Source organism: Cervus elaphus, chromosome 1 (assembly GCF_910594005.1).
Source record: "Cervus elaphus chromosome 1, mCerEla1.1, whole genome shotgun sequence".
Classification (NCBI taxonomy): domain Eukaryota; kingdom Metazoa; phylum Chordata; class Mammalia; order Artiodactyla; family Cervidae; genus Cervus; species Cervus elaphus.
In genome coordinates this window covers 25,417,954-25,437,797 of record NC_057815.1, presented here as the reverse complement: position 1 = coordinate 25,437,797, position 19,844 = coordinate 25,417,954, and the positions used below count along the sequence as shown (strand labels likewise).

Here is a 19,844-nt window from a genome sequence, read left to right as displayed (position 1 = left end):
AGCAAGGTGAGTGAGCAAAATGCGTGAGACAAGAAATAGAGGTAGGCCAGGTCTCTAAACTCGTGGGAAACCAGAGCTTTCATTCTGAAAGCCGTGAAAAGTGTTGGAGGAATTTTACTAAAAAAATGTTCCATAATCAGTTTTGGCTTTTAGAAAGATTGCTTTGAGTATAGTGTCTGAAGTATGTGGCGACAGGCAGGGAAATCTTTTAGAAGTTTACATAAGATGAAGTAGCACATAATGTGATTGAATATATTTTGTTTGGACAAACAGAAAATTAGTTGCAAAAAGGCATAGGATGTGAGTTCTAGAAATTGAATACATATAATAAATAAATCAGATCTCACTATAGTGAATGAAAGAGGAAATCTCTCTTGACTCTCTTCCTGGACTCTCGCCTTGTGTTAGCCACGATTCTAACAGAATCCCCCTCCTTAGCTGGCATCATTCACTGTAGTTGGCAATGATTCATTCTTCCCTTATTTGAAAGCAGTAACAGGAAGCTGGCATGGTGGAAGGTTATTGCCAAACAAAAGAACATCATCCATGAGGAATCATTTGATAGAAAATTGAGCCTTTCAGAGTTGATCCTCTATAAAATGGGGGTTATCCCCCCAAATTGACTCTTGGATGATAAATATGCCTGTCCTAATGGTCATTTCTTAATGTATAATCATCTGAAATTTCTTATCACTTGATATAAACCAGCCTTAAGATAAAGAGGCAGATAAGGGTCAGGAGACTCTTAAGTGGGGATGGGGGGGTCAATTAAAAAAATAGGAATTGAAGGGTACCTTCAAAAGCTTCTTGATGAAAGTGAAAGAGGAGAGTGAAAAAGTTGGCTTAAAGCTCAACATTCAGAAAACTAAGATCATGGCATCTGGTCCCATCACTTCATGGGAAATAGATGAGGAGACAGTGGAAACAGTGTCAGACTTTATTTTTTTGGGCTCCAAAATCACTGCAGATGGTGACTGCAGCCATGAAATTAAAAGACGCTTACGCCTTGGAAGGAAAGTTATGACCAACTTAGATAGCATATTAAAAAGCAGAGACATTACTTTGCCAACAAAGGTCCGTCTGGTCAAAGCTATGGTTTTTCCAGTGGTCATGTATGGATATGAGAGTTGGACTGTGAAGAAAGCTGAGTGTCGAAAAATAGATGCTTTTGAACTGTGGTGTTGGAGAAGACTCTTGAGAGTCCCTTGGACTGCAAGGAGATCCAACCGGTCCATCTTAAAGGAGATCAGTCCTGGGTGTTCATTGGAAGGACTGATGCTGAAGCTGAAACTCCAGTACTTTGGCCACCTCATGAGAAGAGTTAACTCATTAGAAAAGACCCTGGTGCTGGGAGGGATTGGGGGCAGTAGGAGAAGGGGGCGACAGAGGATGAGATGACTGGATGGCATCACCAACTCGATGGACATGGGTTTGGGTAGACTCAGGGAGTTGGTGATGGACAGGGAGGCCTGGCGGGCTGCAATTCATGGGGTCACAAAGAGTCAGACACGACTGAGCGACTGAACTGAACTGAACTGAACTTCAAAAGAAAAGTCTAAATCAAAGTCAAATATACCCTCCGTTTTGTCCTCAAAATGCGGCATTAGATTGGTAGATATCATGACAGCACCTTGTGCTTTTATAGCTTCCATGCTGTTACTGTGAACATCTCTGTGATTACTGTGATCGTTAGTTTTGTTAGTTTACAAGTCTGTCTCTCCTGCTGGACCATAACCTACTAGAGAGTAGATACTGAGTATTTTTAATTTATTGTCCGCACCTTTCATCAGCACTTGGCATATATCAGATACTTAGTAACTGTTTTTCCTAAGAGTACATAGCTTGATTGCTTATTATTTTTAAAAGAGAAAGTGGTCTTTTAAGTGCTTTGAAAGTGGTCTGTTTCATAAATACAAGTTTCTTTTCTTTAGTTTTTCTTTTCTTCCAAGAATTACTCTGCTAAGCATGTAGACCTCACTCATGCTCTTTGCTTTAGGCAGCGATTTCAAGATCTTTGCTCATGTCAGTGTTACTGCTTACAAAAGTGCACCGGGGTTAAAGCTGAGCCCTCCGGCTTGCTTCCTGGCATCAGCAGGGAAGGATTTAATTAGCCACTTAACTTCTTCAGGTGTAGGGGACAGCTCTCCCTCTTCTGTTAATGAGGTCTGAGGTGCCAGTCAGCCACACTCAGGCACACTCTCTCCTACACAGCTGGTGAGCTGACTTCCTGACGACTACTTATGTCCCTACTGGTATGAAAATAGCCCTGTCAGGATCTACCCTGCCTGTGCTCTGGGCAGTATCGTCTCCCTGATAACTTCAGAAGAGTTGCAACTCCAAAATCTATCTCCTGTCTTTGACTGTTCTGCTTTATTGAGTGAGGAGAAGGATCTTCTCACCTTCCTCTTTTTGTCTCAGGTCTTCCCCTTTCTTCCTTCAAGGAGATTTGTGTACAGAGAGAGTTTTGGTTTAGATTTTAGGTGTGTTTAAAAAAAAAAAACAGAACTTTTATTTGTGTTCAGGAATAATGACTTTTTTCTGAAAATAATTTTAGATGCTTTCTTTGTATTAATAAAAATGCAAGCAATGCAGAAAAGTAAAGAGAAGAAAATGAAAAATACATCAGGCCCTCTATCCAGAAGGAACTGTTTAAAGCATTTGACAGAATTACCTTCAGATATATTTGTACGTGTGCAGATAAAAAATTAGATGAACCAAGGGACAGGCAAATATAATTTTAAAATAAATGAGATCTTTATATGTATGTTTCTATTTACTTCTAATTAAGTAAAAGCAAGTATTATATCTATGTTCTATTATATCTATGTTTGTATATAGGATATATCCTCTAGGACAGAGTGGATATTTTTTAAACTTTAAATGTATTTTGAATACACATATCAAATTATACCAATGATTTTAAAATGATACTTTTTTTTTCAAACTCACACTAGTGACCTCACTCAGATGCTATGCACATTTCTGTCAGATTTCAATATTAATATAATCAGCCAAGAGAATATCAGAAAGGATCTTCTCAAAATAGCCAGAGCAATGTGATTACAAACTAAGAGTGCTAATAAAACTATTATAATAATAGTACTAATAATAATTTAGAAACTGATTCTGAAATGGGGATGAGCATACTGGTCATGTGGAAATTTGTTAAAATGCAGATGATGATGATTCAGTAGATCTGTGATGAGGCCTGACAGCCTTCAAGCTCATAGGTGATGTTGATGTTGTTGTCTTTGGACTGTCCTGTGAGCAGCTAGGTTTAGAAAGCGCACAAAGTATTAGTACTGTGTCAGGCTAATTCATCAGGGTTATAGTCATAATCTCATTGAGTCATCAGAAAGCTTATAACTACTGCATTTATAAGTATGAAATGGAGGCCCAGAAAGCATAAAGTCTGTACCTTAGGGTCACTCTACTAGTTGGGTGCATATGGGTGTTTGAATCTCAGCCTGTCTCTTGACAGATGTGTTTTGCCTTTATAAGTTCCTCTGATGTTGTGTTTTGGAAGGCTGATTGCTGAGAATGATAAGGATTAAAATCTATAATATCATTAAATTATTTATAAACTGGAAATATCACAAACAGTCTATAAAACTAGGAGAACAATTTACCTAAAAAAATGCTTAGTTAAGTAAAAAAAAAAAAAGGATTATCAGTGAATTTTACATGTATTACATGAAGAATATTTTAAAGGAATTTTTAAGATTTATAAGTCAATGTGGTAAAAATTACAATTTAGGAAAAACTGGACTATACTTAGCTTTAAGTTTAACATTAGAGAACATATATAGCTAATATATAAACCACAAGTATCAAATATTTGCCCTGTAAATTATTATCATCTATATTTTTACTTTATGAAATTTAAATTAACTGTTACTTACACAAATAATTGGCCTTATTTGTACACCTAGATTTCACACTGAAATTTTTTTTCAGTATTTCTAAAAGAAGCCATCTTTACGGATTAAATTTGCAGGATTTATCTGCAACTTAGATAAAATGAATATACTCCTTGAAAAATATAATTGTCAATATTGGCACAAGAATAAATAGGATATCTGAATAGTTCTTTATCTGTTAAATAAATGAAATTTGTTATCAAAAACTTTTTCATAAAGAAAACTTTTTTCTAACGTGTTTCACTGATGAATTCTATTGAAAATTTAAGGAAATAATAATACAATCACACAAATTCTCTCAGAGCACACTTAGTAAATGAGCATAAGAAGTCAGACATAAGAGTACATATTCTATGTGTGTGCGCATGCATGTGTGCATGCAAAGTCGCTTCGGTAATGTCCAGCTCTTTGTGAACCTATGGGCTGTAGCCTGACAGGCTCCTCTGTCCACAGGATTCTCCAGGCAAGAATACTGTAGTGGGTTGCCATGTCCTCCTCCAGGGGATCTTCGCGACTCAGGGATCAAACCCACATCTCTCAGTGCCCTGCATTGGTAGGCAGATTCTTTACCACTAGTGCCATCTGGGAAGCCCATGTATTATATAATTCCACTTACATAAGTTGAAAACCTGCCTAAACTAATGTCAATTATGATAGAAATCAGAGCAGCTATAGCCTGTGAGGGTCTTGGAGTAAATGTGAAAGAAGCATGAGGGTATGTTCCTTTAATGAAGGAAATGATTGGTGTGGTTGTTAAAAGCGTATGCACATTTTCCAGAACTCAAAAAAATCTTACAGTTCCTAAACCTGATTTATTAAAGGTGAAAAGGAAACAAATACGCTAAAAATATTCCCAGTTCTCAAATTGATCTATATGCATAGTAAATTAAAGTGGTATCATGTTTGGGGAAAATATGCTGTCATTAAGAATAACTGAATGATCTGGAAACAGGGAGTAAGAATGTTTTGAATGATGAGATTGTTATTGGCATTATCTGAATGGTTGTCTAAAGTGATTACTTTGAAAGAGATAATGCATATTTGGATTAAAAGTCCCATTATATTTAGTTAAGAGTTATGTTATTTTGTAATTGCAACATATACTTTTTATTGTTCTCTAGTTTTTCCATCTTTATAAATTTGTCTTTTTTCTTACCCAGGTGTTAATTCTTCCAGAGAGGAAATAAATTTCTCATGTTGCTGATTGTTAAAATTAAAACTAGATGTCACTGAAGTTAAATGTCTCCTTTCTATAATGTAATTTTTATAAGGAACCCAATCAAATCTTTACAGGCTGGTTTATTTTTTATTGCAATTTTTCAAATGTGTTTGCTAGAGTGCAATTCACTCCAGCAAGGGTTTCTTTGGTGATCCAGGATAAGCTCAGTGAATTGAATGCTATAAAAAAAAAAAACAAGGCATATGTCTCAAGGCACAGTGTTCTTAAGTTAGAATATATACCAACTATTAGATGGTGTGTGTCTGTTGCCTAAAATAACTGGGATGGTATAAAACCTATTTGGCATTGAAAACCACACTAAAGATAAAGTAATATTTTCTCTCTGTAACATGATGTATATACAAAAATGAAAACCCAGACCTTCTCTCTATATGCTCAGGACAGACACCCATGTGAAAACCAGAACAAAGTTTAGAGCTGGTTATAAACTCTGCACTTTAATGAATCACTGATTTTAAGAGATCTCTTAATACATCAGTAAACTGTAAAGATTTGTTTTTAGATTTTCCAGTGACATCCTTCAAAATCACATTTTGTTTCCCAACCAAACAGATCATAAAATAATTTAAAATTAGAATATTAAATGTTCATGTGTAAAGGTTTGCATATTTTTCTGACGTATAAGCCTAAATTAGAAAGTACTATCTTTAATGTCAGTGAACAAGTATTTTTGAAATTAAAGATGCAAATACCATGAAGATAAATTGTCTCAAAACACATAATGGGCAATTCAGATACACATTGTGCAAACATTATTCTTTTTATTTTAGATCTATTTTAAGTAAGAATCAGTTCAGTTCAGTTCAGTCACTCAGTCATGTCCAGCTCTTTGCGACCCCATGAACCGCAGCATGACAGGCCTCCCTGTCCATCACCAACTCCCAGAGTCCACCCAAACCCATGTCCATTGAGTCAGTGATGCAATCCAACCATCTAATCCTCTGTTGTCCCCTTCTCCTCCTGCCCTCAATCTTTCCCAGCATCAGGGTTTTTCCAGTGGGTGAGCTCTTCACATCAGGTGGCCAAAGTATTGGAGTTTCAGCTTCAGCATCAGTCCTTCCAATGAACACCCAGGACTGATCTCCTTTAGGATGGACTGGTTGGATCTCCTTGCAGTCCAAGGGACTCTTAAGAGTCTTCTCCAACACCATAGTTCAAAAGCAACAATTCTTCGGCATTCAGCTTTCTTTATAGTCCAACTCTCATATCCATACATGACCACTGGAAAAACCATAGCCTTGGCTAGATGGACCTTTGTTGGCAAAGTAATGTCTCTGCTTTTTAATATGCGGTCTAGGTTGGTCATAACTTTCCTTCCAAGGAGTAAGCGTCTTTTAATTTCATGGCTGCAATCACCATCTGCAGTGATTTTGGAGCCCAGAAAAATAAACTCAGCCTCTCTTTCCACTCTTTCCCCATCTATAGATTTATGTTTTTTTTGGCCTCATCTAGACTTTGAAATAAATGCTGGTAAATTAAAATAAAGGTAATGCTGGAAGGAATATTTCAAGTTGAAGCCATCTCAAAGCTTTGAAATATAAAAGAAAAATAGCAATAATATTCCTAACTCCATTATCAAATTAACCTTATTTTATCTCCTATAAATAGTGTTTATTTAACAGCCTTATAACATTCTTTCCATTTAATTCATACCGACAGCTGTAGGGGAATTATCATAAAATACTAAATGACCAAATTCTAGTTTAGGAATGGAAGTGGGTTATGATAGTATCACTGTGTTGTTATTTGTTCACTATTAAGACTGATGTTGCATGTGTGAAGTCCTTGCTTTTTAGCTTTCCATATTTCCCTAAAAAGTGAAATATTTAAGATCAGGGAAAAAACTACTGCAGTTTCAGACTTTGAATTTTAAATCATTATAACTAGGCTCAAACACATCTTTGTTAATCAAAATAGGAGCCATTACTAGCAACACATTTCTGCCAGTGAGAAATAAGTTTATTCATTCCTGTTACATAGAAATCCATGCTTTGGGATTTGACAAAATCTTGGAAAGCGTTTCTGCCTCCTCCTGGTTGTAGAAGCATTTTCATTGCAGAAAGTTGTCAAGATGCTTGACAACTTGAATAAGTTGGTAGTCAGTTGGTGAGATGACAGATGAATATGGTGGGTAAGGCAAAACTTCCTATCCAAATTTGTTCAACTTTTGAAGCATTGGTTGTACAACGTGTGGTTGGGCATTGTTGTGGAGAGGAATTGGTCCCATTCTGTTGACTGATGCTGGCTGTAGGCACTGCTGTTTTCGGTGCTTCTCATCAATTTGCTGAACATACTTCTCAGATATAATGGTTTTGCCAAGATTCAGAAAGCTGTAGAGCAGATGGGCAGCAGACTGCCAAACAGTGGCCGTGACCTTTTTTGGTGCAAGTTTGGCTTGGGTAAGTGCTTTGGAGCTTCTTCTTGATCCAGCCACTGAGCTGGTCATCACTAGTTGTTGTATAAAATCCACTGTTTGTCACACATCACAATCCAATTGAGAAATGGTTCATTGTTGTTGCATAGAATAAGAGAAGACAACATTTCAAAACGATGACTTTTTTTATTTCTGGTCAGCTCATGAGTCACCCACTTAACGAGTTTTTTGCCTTCCAGTTTGCTTCAAATTCCGAATGACCATAGAATAATTGATGTTGAGATCTTTGGCAACTTCTTGTGCAGTTGTAAGATCAGTTTTGATGATGGTTCTCAATTGGCCGCTGAGCGCCTCATCTTCAAGGCTCTTGTCTCCTTTGCAAAACTTGAACCACCACTGCACTGTAAGTTCATTAGGAGTTCCTGAGCAAAATGCATAGTTTATGTTGCTAGCTGTCTCCACTGCTTTATGACCCATTTTAAACTTGAATAAGAAAATTTCTCAAATTTGCTTTTTGTCTAACATCATTTCCCTAGTCTAAAATAAATATAAAATAAATATAATAGCAAGTAATAAATCATTAGCAAAAAATTAAAAAAATGCACATTAAAATGAAGCAAAACGTAATCACCATTATTTAAGAATGTATCCCAGTATCAAACATCTAATCTCAAACAATGCAAAACTGAATTACTTTGCACCAACCTAACAGAACCATTAAGGAAAACTTTGTTTCAGCAAAAATACAAAATCTTATTACTGATACAGATTGCCATTTAACATTATGTAGGGTGTCATTTGTGAACTGTTACTACTGTATAATCGACCTCACTTTTATGATTTGGAACAATTTTTGTCTTCAGAATAAATAATTTACTTTTAAAGAGGTTTTTCCTGTTGGTAGAAAAAGTACTTAACATTTTCAAACATATAGATAAAAACTTGAAAAACACAAACACACACACACATTTAACCTAAGGAATACTGATTGAGCTGAGAAGTGAACTGTGAGATTTCCTGTGTATCTCAATTGCCAGACATTTAATATCACATGTTACAAAACCTTGAGTTTTTTAAATAGATGAAAAGTTACTTCTTAAATAATTGTCATCCTATAGATAGGTTCGCAAATATTAAAACTGGACTTTTATGTCTACTTTATATGACTTGGGAAATAGTTTCTTATATATTCCATGGAAAATGCAGTATCTAACTTTCTTTGGTATTTGGAAAATGAATATTATCTTGCATGAAATTTTCACAGGGCACATAGGAGGTTAAAGGAATGCATATGATGGAAAAACATTAGGAAACTCAGCTCTGTATTTTCTAATGAATGAAAATTATAGCCTGTTGTGTAGGTTTGTTTATTTCTTTGAATTGTCTATGGTATTTCCTCCTCCTAAAGGATTGCTCATTTTGTGATTCTTCTGCTTCCAGCCAGTCAAACCATAACATTTTTTTTTTAATACATGGTACTGATTAGAGTTGAGTACCACTGTGGTTCTTGTAGCTCCATGTGCAATATATTTTCCTTTGATACTCAGGAGTTAGAATAAGCTATGCTAGCATATCATATTTCTTGAAACTTAGTGATGGTATTGAGTTTATGTGGCCTCCTGTGACATACCTAGGCTTTAAATTTGGGTATTTGGTAGAAGGCATTTGGGATCTGTTGCCACTCGTAACACTGTTATGGAATGTAAAGTTTAACAACTGATGAAAATTTAAAGTAAAATTTATATAATGTTCCAGGGGAAGAAAATCTGACAAACATTGCTGCTGGTATTTATGTAACAACAAGGAAGACGAACTCTTTGCCAACACTGTGAGCCAACTATATTTAATAGCATAACTGCAAGCAAGCATTGCATATGGTGATAATCACCACATGTTTAACACTATCAATAGATTCTAGACGCAATTTTAATTTTATCTCTGTGGTTTGCAATGCTAACATGTCTAGTTAAAGTGACTATTTCTGTTGACGTATACTTTTTCTTCTTGTGTAGGAAAAGTAACTTTTTTCTAAATATACTGCTTTAAGACATAAGTATTAAATAGCAATTAATTATTTATTAACAATAATCTGTGTGTCCATAAACTTAGATAAAGACGCTCTATGCAAAGAAAACTTTTGGTGGATTTATGTTTGGGGAAATTTTACATTCCATTTCGACCTACAGTAAAACAAAACTTAAGGAGGCAAGATGGGCTTTCCAGGTGGCTCAGTGGTAAAGAGTCTGCCTGCCAATGCAAGAGATGGAAATTTGATCCCTGGGTCAGGAAGACCCTGGAGAAGGAAATGGCAACTCACTTCAGTATTCTTTTTTAAAGTATATATATGTATTTATTTATTTCTCTTTATTTCTGTGTTTCTGTCTGCGCTGAGGCTGTTACTGAGGGCTCTTCTCTACCTGCGGCAGGTGGGGATACTCTTCGTCGCGGTGCACAGGCTTCTCATTGCAGTGGCGTCTCTTGTGGAGCGCAGGCCCTCGGTGCCCGACTTCAGCAGCTGCAGCGTGTAGGCGCAGTGGGTGCGGCGCCCGTGCTCTAGGAGTGCAGGCTCAGTGGCCGTGATGCACGGGCGTAGTTGTTCCATGGAAGGCGGGATATTAAGAATCCCTCTAAAAACAGAAAATTAAATGACTAATAATGAGGAAATACCATACTAAATCTTCATTGCAAATTTTCCTACTCTGTATAACCAACATAGCAAATCCATTAAGAAGCAGAATACCTGCAGTGTTCACTGAACAGTTTTAGGTGCTATTGATTAAAAAAAAAAAAAAAAAAAGTGAAGTAGCATATCATGGCAGTACTGTCTATCTCAAAAATCAATGAATCAATGTATACTCTCAGGCAAGTTTAGGTAAATCTATGGGCCAAATGTGCAGGGAGTTTGAAATCATTATCATCTTGCATTTCTGGAATATGTTCACTGAAAACATAACTGACCTCACAATTTAATTGGAGAACAAAGACAGAAAACATTTTTTTTTTTTTTAATGTATTCATTGCCTACCTTTCCAGCTTAATTTATGAGCCCTTTCCTCTTTGGAGTTTATTCTCAAACCAAAACAAATTAACTTCAGGTCCTTGAAGGTGTCATGCTGTTTCACACTTCTTTGCCTTTGTATATCGTATCCTTTCTGACTATAAAGCCCTTAATCACCCTTGTCAACCTGATGAACTCCAGTTCGTTCTTTAAGACATGGCTCAGAGTTTCTGACTGCCCCCAGATAGACCAGATTATTGTTCTTTTCTGCTGCCACTGCCCCTTATACATACGTGTATTCTAGTCTTTGCAGAAATAGAGAAGTTGCTTTTATTTTATTTGTTATTTCTTCTAGCCTTGAGCAGTTTGTGGACAGGAACAGAGTACTATTACGCTCTGTATCCCACATATGTATCAGTGGGTCTGACACATTAAAGATGCTCAGCATATGCTGAATACATAATTTCTTGATAAGGCGAATACTAAGCACTAAAATATTATTTTATGCCAATTGTGTTTTCTTGACCATGAGTGCTATGGAAATTCACGGGGGGAGAAGAAAGGTGAAGACAATTATGTTAAGCCTAAGGTTATAGAGGAGGTGAATTTCTTGTTATTTCTTGAATACGTTAAGAATTTGAGTAGGCTTAAAGGAAAACATAGTGTATTCAAAGCAAAGGGAACAAGGTACTAATGGATAAATATGAACATTTTCTTGCACATTTCAATATGATGTCTGTTATGACATTCCTAGTAGCAAATGACAGAAAATCCAACTCAGAAAAGTATAAGTTTAAAGGGAACATATTACCTCATTTAACAGTTACCACCATAGCAGTCATGATGTAGAGTGGAGAGAAGCTTTGAAAGAAATTTTGAACATTTGATCTGTCTTTTTTGAACTTTGTCTTTGAATTGTGGACTTGGTCCTCAGGTTGACTCTCTTATAGATGGCTAGATTTCCACCACAGTACAAAGTAACATATTCAGTTACATTCTACAGAGCAGAAGACACAGGGTGGATTTTCTGTGTGAGGAAATATTTTCTCAGATTTCCTCAGCAGATTCTCCTTAATTGGCATAACTAAGTCACGGCCTTCATTTGAATTGGGAATTGAATGAACATAACTGACTAACATTTATGATTTATCCCTGTGCCACACTGAGAGGGCACAGAAAACCGTTAGGAAGGAAAACGGAGCGAATGGCTATTGAACAGGCAACCAGCGGTTTCTGAGATATTATGTTTTGAGGAAAATAGAAAACAGATTTGTATGCATGTGGTGAGAACAGTTTAAGGAGAAATGTAGACTTAATGCAAGAGGAAATAAGAGGGCTTTGAAAGTTTTAGATAATGTGTGTAACATACTGAGAGATGATCTTCTTTGGAGAGAGCTGCATTAACCCTTCTTAAGACTTGCTACAAGTTTTTCTCACCTGTTGAAAAATAATATTTCTTTTCAGAAGAACATATTTATTCTTGTGATGAATCTGTAGAGTACATGGTGAAAATGGAAAATTTTACTTTCTAAATGCATGTGTGAGCCTCTGAAATATAAATTCATGTAATAGATTTTAAACATTTGTAAACAAAATATCTAATTGCATTCACTTTAAAAATTATTCTAACATGTTTTCTTTTACATTTCTTAATAAAATGGAAAAGGTAACTTGTCAAAGAAATAAAGACTCCCTCCTTGAAGTCTCTTCCATATATTAATGCCTTTTATTGAATGGTACTCTAAAGAGTTACCTGTGAAGCTACAACCTTATAAATTTAACAAAGAAATGTTTTTACTTCAATAAACATTAAGCGTAGGCAAGTGTATGTGAAAGATAGCTCAGATTTTATTCACGTGAATACACATGCTATAATGATAATTTCTGCCCAGGAAATTGTCTATTTTCTATTGTCTGGTTTCAATTAATCTGTAATTTAATAGAAAAAGATAATCACAGATGCATTTCTCAGAAGTTTCGGTCATCATACTTACACAATGATCTTAAGATGATCTTAAGAAGATCTATTTATTGGTCCTTTTACCACCAACAAATTGAAATCAACCACTGTTAGATACTGTGATAATGTTCTTAGTTTTTACTACTTGTTTTCAAAATATTACATTTTAATAAACCATTTCCTTATTTATACTGCTGTTTTAAAAACAAAGACAATAAACATAACGCAGTTTTAATGCATAGGACTTAGTTTAAAAATAAACACACTGGGTCTTATATTAGGTTAGCAAGCAGGTAGATGACGTATCAATTATTAATAGGAATTTTGAGTATAAAGGCCTGAGACTAATCGTTGTTACCTGTCAGAGCCAACATCCCCTTCCAAAACCAATATTTGTCATATCTACTTTATTATCCTGAGATAAAATTCATAGATAATATAATCTACCCACACAATTTAAAAAAATCAGTAAACAGAACTAGCTGTATCATAAAGGAGCAATAAAGTGAATGCTCTGAAGTAGCATTGGTTCAAATGTGGAGATGTTCTAATGGAGGGATTGGGTGCTGCTCTCACACACAGCACCAGGACAGCAGATCCAGTTGCAGTGTCTGTGGTGCCTCATCACTGTGAAGCCCAGTGCCCCTAAAAACAGGCGTCCAGAGTGTGCTCAGAGAGGACCCTTGCTTTGGGCTGAGACTCTAGTTTCAGTGCAAGGAGTGATGTAATCTGGGAAAGGATAAATATCAAGTAAAAAATGTTTAGCTTGCATTTACCAGTTCATTGCTATTTAGGCTGGCTGATCTTTTTTTTTGTTTATAAAGAAAACACACACACTATTGAGCATTTTTATCAAAAGGAATAGAAAAAGAAATACATTTAAAATGTACTTATGAGAGGATGTGGAAATTATGATCTAACTTTTTATATAGATAAAGGGTAGATATTATGCCTACATTCAAATACTGTTTAAAGGAACTTTGAATGAAATGGGAAATATAAATAAGTGAAAATGTAGCTATAAAATGACATTGTATGTTCAGTATGATTTCACATAAGTAAGTAAAAATTGTTTTTGTATAATTGCTAAATCATGTTCACCTCTTTTTCAACCCCATGACTGTAGCCCTTCAGGCTCCTCTGTCCATGGGATTTTTCCAGGCAAGAATACTGGAGTGAATTGCCATTTCCTTCTCCAGGTAATCATTCTGACCCAAGGAACGAACCTGTCTCTCCTGCTTGGCCACTTGGCCACTGATTCTTTACCACTGAGCCAGCAGGGAAGCCCTAAAAGTAAAAGTACATGGAGGGAAATAGGCCAGAATCTTCATAATGGTTAATTTTGCATTTTAGGACTACTCAGGGATAATGTTTCTACATTTTCCCTCTACTTCTATATGATTTAAAAAATATCACAACAGATGATCAATATATAAGAAACTTAAACATTAGATGAAGTGAGAGAATTGACACGATTTTTTGTCCAGTTATTTACGTCTTATATTTTTAATCCCCACACATCACCAGATTTCCCTTCTCCTACATAGGCAATACCCTGCATTTCTTCTGTGATCCTTTCCTCTTCTTTCATCTGTTAAGTTTGGGTGTTCCCTGGTGTTCTTTCCTTAGTCTCTCACTTCTGTCCCTTTCTTTTTCTCCATCTTAGTATTATCCACCCCTGTGTACTCTCCGGGCTCTAAAACAGTTTATAGGTTACTACTTGAGAGCTTCCTCTGGGTATCAAGGTGGCACTTGAGACACATTACACCTTGTTTTAAGCTCATCTTGCATTCCTGCACACTAGCATATAAAGAATGCCGAGCACAGAAGAATTGATGGTTTTGAACTGTGGTGTTGGAGAATGCTCTTTTTTTAAAAATTATTTTTTATTTTAATTGGAGGCTAATTATAATATTGTAGTGGTTTTTGCCATACATTGATATGAATCAGCCTTGGGTGTACATATGTCCCCGATCCTGAACCTCTTTCCCACCTCCTTTCCCATCCCATCCCTCAGGGTTGTCCCAGTGCAAGGACTCTGAGTGCCCTGTTTCAAGCATTGAACTTGGACTGGCGATCTGTTTCACATGTGGTAATATACATGTTTCAATGCTATTCTCTCAAATCATCCCACCCTTTCCTTCTCCCACAGAGCCCAAAAGTCTGTTCTTTATATCTGTGTCTCTTTTGCTGTCTTGCATCTAGGGTCATAGTTACCATCTGTCTAAATTCCATATAAGTGCATTAATATATTGTATTCGTGTTTTTCTTTCTGACTTACTTCACTCTGTATAACAGGCTCCAGTTTCATCCACCTCATTAGAAGTGATTCAAATGCATTCTTTTTAATAGCTGAGTAATATTCCATTGTGTATATGTACAACAGCTTTCTTATCCATTCATCTGCCAGTGAATACTCTTGACCATCCCTGGGACTGTAAGATCAAACCATTAAATCCTGAAGGAAATCAGTCCTGAATATTCTTTGGAAAGACTGATGCAGAAGCTGAAACTCGGACATTTTGGCCACCTGATGTGAAGAACTAAGTCATTGGAAAAGACTGTCGTGCTGGGAAAGATTGAAAGCAGAGGAGAAGGGGACAACAGAGGATGAGATGGTTGGATGGCATCACCGACTTGATGGACGTGAGTTTGAGCAAAGCTCTGGGAGCTGGCATTGGATAGGGAAGCCTGTCCAGTGGGGTCACAAAGAGTCGGACATGACTGAGCGGCTTAACTGAACTGAGCATATTTCCCACTTAGTATCACTCTACATACTTATTTTCAAACTAATGGATAGCATTGATTGTTTCTTAACAATTTCCTTCTGCAATAGTGGTCTAGAATTTCTGTCAGAGGAATTTAAGGGTAGCAATTTTGTCATAAGAGGGAAAGCTGTGATTACACAGTAGCTTACACTTTAGCAAATATGGATGATTTGGAGGAATGTGAGCGGTTAAATCCCTACCCGTAATCTGCCTTTGTCCTTTTTTCTATTCCTAAAATGAGCACCACACTAGACCTTTCATGCTTCATTGCTGTATTCCTGCAGTGATCCTCTATCTGGAGCTGAGAGCTCTTAAAATGAGTTCCATGGCATCATATATTAGGCTATTTTGGTTTTACTCTCTTAAGAGCTTATTGCACTCCTTTAGTGACATTATTCTCTTGTCCAAAGGAAAAAAAAAAAGAAAAAAATTGCCTACAATTGCTCTGCTTACCAGTGAAATAGAGATCTTTATCTTGTTATTCAAAGCACTTCAGAACCTTATTGAAGTATTATATTTTTCTGCTTCCCCACCAACAGCTTATCCACACATGCTAGACTTGATCCTTAATTAAATTGCTATTACCCATATATACTTGTTTCATTTTCTGTTATGCAACATTCTATTTTCCTGCTCTATTTGTAAAACAATCTCTTCAACTCAAGAGCTGCCTTCCATATGCAACAATCTTTGACTTTTCTAACACCATCACAGTTGGTCTGTATGTCTACTGTAAGTCTTGCTTCTCTCTGATCTGCACTGTGGTTATTTATGTTCCTGTTGTAGAATTTCTGTTTGACTCTGACTAATTTAAGGGCAGGTCTCTGAATGATTATTTTTAATGTTTCCAAAGCATAGATCATTGCCTCATACATAAATGGGTCTCATTAAAAATGCACTGAGTGAATCCATAAATAAATATAGATAATAATATTTGTGTTTTCCAGTCCACTGTTAATTTTGTTAAATGACTTTACTTTTATATGATATAGTTCTCATACATTTGACTTTTTCTGTTAAATTTACCCCTATGGTTTTTATATATTTCTGTTTTTATTTTCTTCTACTTCTAGGTTTTCCTATGTGTTTACCTTTCTTTATTAGCTATTTCAAACAATTCTGATTTTCTAATTCTAAAAGTCTTATTTAAGTTTCAAGGAATAGGAAAAAACTCTAGTTTTTAGGTAATATTGAATTAAGGAGCTCAGAAGTGAAGTGAAGTCGCTCAGTCGTGTCCGACTCTTTGCGACCCCGTAGAGGTAGCCCACCAGGCTCCTCCATCCATGGGATTCTCCTGACAAGAGTACTGGAGTGGGTTGCCATTTACCTTTTCTGTTTTATTTCCTTTTATTAACCACATTTTCAAAATATTTTTATCAATTCAATACCCAAATTCTACTTACTGCAACAGATAGCCACATATTGTTTCTAATATGTTGTTTATCAGGTTAATATACATTTCTTTATTTATTAATCAAGTAGGATTATAATTGTAGTAGTTTACTCTTCGTTTTCACATTATATCAGCTCAGTTCAGTTCAATTCAATCGCTCAGTTGTGTCTGACTTTTTGTGAACCCATGGACTGCAGCACAGTAGGCTTCCCTATCCATAACCAACTCCCAGAGCTTGCTCAAACTCATGTCCCTCGAGTCGGTGATGCCATCCAAACATCTCATCCTCCGTTGTCCCCTTCTTCTCCTGCATTCATTCTTTCCCACTCATTTTCCGATGAGTCAGCTCTTTGCACCATGTGGCATCTCCTTGCAGTCCAAAGGACGCTCAAGACTCTTCTCCAACACTGCAGTTTTAAAGCATCGTTCTCCGGCTTCAACTTTCTTTATGGTCCAACTCTCACATCCATACATAACTACTGTTAAAACCATAGCTCTGACTATATGGACCTTTTTTGGCAAAGTAATGTCTCTGCTTTTTAATATGCTGCCTAGGTTTATCATTGCTTTTCTTCTAAGGAGCAAGCTAGGAAAGACTTATTGCTGAGTAAGTTTTATACCCAGGATCATGCATATAAAAAGCTCATTTTGTATATGACTATCATTAAATAAAAGATTAAGACTTAAAATTTGAGTACAGCTTAGTATTAGGAATTTTTCATTTGTAAAAATGTGAAATCATCGTAATAGACAACACTGATTCATATTTTTGTTCTAATACCTTTTAGAAGTTTTTCGAATGATAATCAATGGTACATAAGTTTCTTCATTAAAAGAAAATGTGTTAAGTGGAATGAAAATAGTTTTATTAATTTGGAATATTATTATAGTAATGAATAATATAAGTATGGTGATGTTTATTTTAATAAATGAAATAAACATTTTAATACATGATGTTTGTTTTAATACGTGAAAATATTTGATATATTTATATTAAAGTCTTATAATATCTCTGAGTTTGTTAATCTTCATTTGTATATCATGGTTCTCACAATGTCCTTGTGAATTGAATAGAAAAAGTATTCTTTTCCCATTGTTGATAGGGAAGGAAATTAAGGTCAGAAGGTTTAAGAAATCTGCCCAGTGTCAAAATGCTCAGAAAAAAGATCAAGATGCAAATTTTTATCTCAGTTACTTTCCTTGACTCTTTTTGTCTAGTTACTTTCAAACAGTTTGACTCTGTTGATAACACTGAATATGTAATATAAAAATGTTTGTTAACTGGTTTCACAATTTTAATTGGTTTCACTAAGGGCCTATATGTCAAATGATAAATCATAGTAAACTTACTAGCTTCCTATGTACCTGTTAAAATATGCAAAGGTAAATAAAGAGACAAAAATATAAAGGTTTAACAATATCCATGTAAATAGAAAAGCAAATATATGGTCACTGATAGTAAATTTTTAATCCATATTGAAGTTTAGGTATAAGAGCTTTCAGAGACCAGAAAGAAGACAGGTGATTCAAAGTTTTTTTTTTTTGGTACTTATTTTGTCATTAAAGGGAAAGCTAATAGAAGTGTTTGTATATCAGGAGAAACAATGTGTTATTTCATTTAGAAAAATATACATGTGTGAATTTGAATGAAGTCTTTGTGGAATGGGTATATGTGAGAGCTATTTTGATTGGATCCCATATAAAGAGTCTAATAAGAATTTGAGATTTTAATACTGCTCCAATTAAATAATGGTGAGCTCAGTTGGTAAAGAATGCAGGAGACCACAGTTCAATTCCTGGGTGGGGAAGATCCCCTGGAGAAAAGATAGGCTACCCACTCCAGTATTCTTGGGCTTCCCTTGTGGCTCAGCTGGTAAAGAATCTGCCTGCAATGCGGGATATGTGGGTTCAATCACTGGGGTGGAAAGATGCCCTGGAGAAGGGAAATGCTACCCTCTCCAGTATTCTGGCCTGGAGAATTCCATGGACTGTATAGTCCATGGAGTCAAAAAAAGTCAGACACGACTGAGAGAATCTCACTTTCACTTTCACAGTAATAATACCAATTGCAGAGACTCTGAAATACCATGGGTCAGATATAGTTTCCCAATGCTTTACATATAAAACTTACATAATCTCCATGAGAACATTGCGGCAATGGTTTTATTTTTGTCCTTGTTTCATTCATGAAGAAAATGGAGGCCCATAGAGGTTAGATTAACTGCTCAGGATAACAGAGCCATTCAGTTCAGTTCATTTGCTCAGTTGTGTCTGACTCTTTGTGACCCCATGGACTGCAGCACGTCAGGCCTCCCTGTTTATCACCAACTCCCGGAGCCTGCTCAAACTCATGTCCATTGAGTCAGCAATGCCATCCATCCATTTCATCCTCTGTTGTCCCCTTCTCCTCCTGCCTTCAATCTTTCCCAGCATCAGGGTCTTTTCAAATGAGTCAGTTCTTCGCATCTGGTGGCCAAAGTATTGCAGTTTCAGCTTCAGCATCAGTCCTTCCATTGAATATTCAGAACTGATCTCCTTTAGGATTGAATGGTTTGATCTCCTTGCAGTCCAAGGGACTCTCAAGAGTCTTCTCCAACACCACAATTCAAAAGCATCAATTATTCAGCACTCAGCTTTCTTTATAATCCAAGTCTCACATCCATACATGACTACTGGAAAAACCATAGCTTTGACTAGACAGACCTTTGTTGGCAAAGTAATGTCTCTGCTTTTCATATGCATTTAGGTTGGTCATAGCTTTTCTTCAAAGGAACAAGAATCTTTTAATTTCATGGCTATAGTCACTATCTGCAGTGATTTTGGAGCCCAAGGAAAGAAACTCTGTCACTGATTCCATTGTTTCTCTATCTATTGGCCATGAAGTGATGGGACCAAATGACATTCATCTTCGTTTTTTGAATGTTGAGTTTCAAGCCAGCTTTTTCACTCTCCTCTTTCACTTTCTTCAAGAGGCTCTTTAGTTCTTCTTCACTTTGTCTGTAATGGTGTTGTCATCAGCATATCTGAGGTTATTGATATTTTTCCTTGAAATCTTGTTTCTAGCTTGTGTTTCATCCAGCCATGCATTTCACATGATATACTCTGCATATAAGTTAAATAAGCAGGGTGACGATATACAGTCCTGATGTACTCCTTTCCTGATTTGGAACCAGTCTGTTGTTCCATGCCTA

The 19,844-nt window shown here is 36.1% G+C and overlaps 1 protein-coding gene across 1 annotated transcript in view; it reads left to right on the top strand.

Moving 5' to 3' along the window:
* CNTN5 (contactin 5) overlaps positions 1-19,844 on the top strand; it is a 1,534,958-nt gene that overhangs the window by 45,665 nt on the left and 1,469,449 nt on the right. The window lies entirely within an intron of this gene.